Source organism: Medicago sativa, chromosome 4 (genome assembly GCF_051527215.1).
Source record: "Medicago sativa cultivar Bolivia chromosome 4, Bolivia_mono, whole genome shotgun sequence".
NCBI lineage: Eukaryota > Viridiplantae > Streptophyta > Magnoliopsida > Fabales > Fabaceae > Medicago > Medicago sativa.
This window is the reverse complement of record NC_140752.1, coordinates 62,932,316-62,934,434: the sequence shown is the minus strand read 5'-3', so window position 1 is coordinate 62,934,434 and position 2,119 is coordinate 62,932,316. Positions and strand designations below refer to the sequence as shown.

Here is a 2,119-nt window from a genome sequence, read left to right as displayed (position 1 = left end):
GAATCAGGAAGATAAGCTGCTTTCGATGGATACCTCTTCTGCCGAATATCTCTCATTGAAAAATGCTTAACTTTTCAAAAAACACCATTATGCAAAGCTGCGTTGAGCTAAAAGAGGTTGCAAGACACAATATTTAATGGTCTAAACACTCATGCAAGACAAAACGCCCTAAAAGAGGTTGCTGGGGCTATAACTTGGACAAAAAGTCCGTTGATGAGAAGCTTACTAAAAGAGGTTATAGCTCCCAGTGGCGGAGCCAGACTAAAAAGTTTGGGGTGGCCGCCATCTCGCCATCAAAATAAACTAAAATATTTAAATCATATTAAACACAACACATTTAAGTCGTAATAAACCAAAAATCGATCATTCAAAATTGAAACTACATAATATAATAAAGTTGTTCATTACATACCTAAAGATGCACTTTACGCTTTCCGAGTGCCTTGAAATCATCAATAATTGATTTGGAACTAATACATGCGCTAATTTCCCTTTCAATATAAACTGACATACTATCTGCTAGATACTCAGGTCCCATCTTGTTTCTCAACTTAGACTTGATAATTTTCATTGCCGAAAAAGATCTTTCAGTTGTGGCTGTGGAAACAGGAAGAGTCATAATAAGACGCAACAACCTATCAAGCAACAAGTAATTTTGGGGTTGTCCATTGACAGGAATGATGGCAGCCAAACATGAGCATAATTCTTGAATAGTTGATAAATTTTTGAAAGTTGATGATTGACGAGCCTCAAAAAGGAAATGTCGAAGATGAAATGGCAAATTAATCTTCTCTTGATCACTAAAATCCATGGGATAATACTTTTCAACAAGAGTGCATATAGTGTCAATGTCAAAAGCTTTATATCCATCCTCTATTGTTACCTGATTCTCTTCAAGGCGAGAACGCCCAAATCTTGTTGTTGAATGACAATCATTGAGGTCGGGAATCTCAATATCATGCTTTTCACAAAAAGACACCACATTGGCAAACAACTTATCCCAACCATTTTCTCTCAAATCTTGAATAAGAGCTTTTGTTGAACGAACCAAAAGCATAGCATTAACAACATTCTGAGATTGTTTTTGCAAGGCTTGACAAAGCAAATCTGTTGTCCCCATAATTTCTTTCATCAAATGCAAGATAAATATAAAATCAAAAGACTTTAAGTAATTGTAAGAACTATCGGCATCCGCACGTTGGGCAAATTTCTTTGCATCTTTTGCAATGATTTTCAAAACTGTACAAGTTGCTTCATACATACTTATCAAGCTACAAATAGAGTTGAAATGTGAACTCCAACGAGTATCTCCAGCTCTTTTCACAGTACCAACTTGGTTTTTACCTTTACCAGATACAATCTCCCCAGTCTCTAACAAATTTGCGATTTCTTTTGATTGGGCAGCTTGTAACTCATCATGGCGTTTAGTAGAAGAACCAACAACATTGACAACAAAAGCCAGCTTCTCAAAGAATTGATGAATTGAGGCAACTTCTCTTGATGCAGTAACTAAGGCAAGTTGCAACCGATGAGCAAAACAGTGGACATAATAAGCATAAGGACAATCTTTCATGAAAAGTGCTTGCAAACCATTCCATTCTCCTCTCATATTTCTAGCACCTCATACCCTTGACCACGAATGTTAGAAACATCAAGGTTATGTCGAGAAAGTATACCACATACAACTTCTTTAAGAGTTAAGGAAGCAGTGTCATTAACCCGTGCCACATCAAAAAATCTTTCTTGTATCAAACCAGCTATTAGCTCCCATTATTTTTTGAATGTCCTTATGCTTTCAACATTTGGTGTTGGTTTGCTTCTATGTTGAATGGTGTCTCCCATAATACTGTGAGTATTAGAGGGTGAAAATAGTAAGTGTAAGTATACATTGTCCAAATTATAGTATAAAAAAATATCGATTCCACAGGTATTGGGGAGCTATAAATTTCTATAGTTTTCCAGCAGAAAAATTGTTTACAAGAAAATAAAATAAATCATTCGTCACAACAATAAATAAAAGTAAAGGTTTGGGAAAACAGTTAAAAAAAACTTAGAAATTCTCAATGGTAAAAACATAGTTTAAAATTTCCCTATACCAGAACCCATCTCTATCCACCAA

General features: G+C 35.4%; 1 pseudogene across 1 annotated transcript; it reads right to left on the bottom strand.

The window, feature by feature from the left end:
• Positions 1–243: 243 nt before the first annotated feature.
• On the bottom strand, positions 244–1,889 carry LOC146930549 (uncharacterized; annotated as a pseudogene). Its single transcript, XR_015007996.1, has 3 exons — positions 1,848–1,889; positions 413–1,764; positions 244–303 (listed from the first exon to the last, which is right to left on the bottom strand). The product of XR_015007996.1 is annotated as an uncharacterized LOC146930549 (transcript).
• Positions 1,890–2,119: the final 230 nt, after the last annotated feature.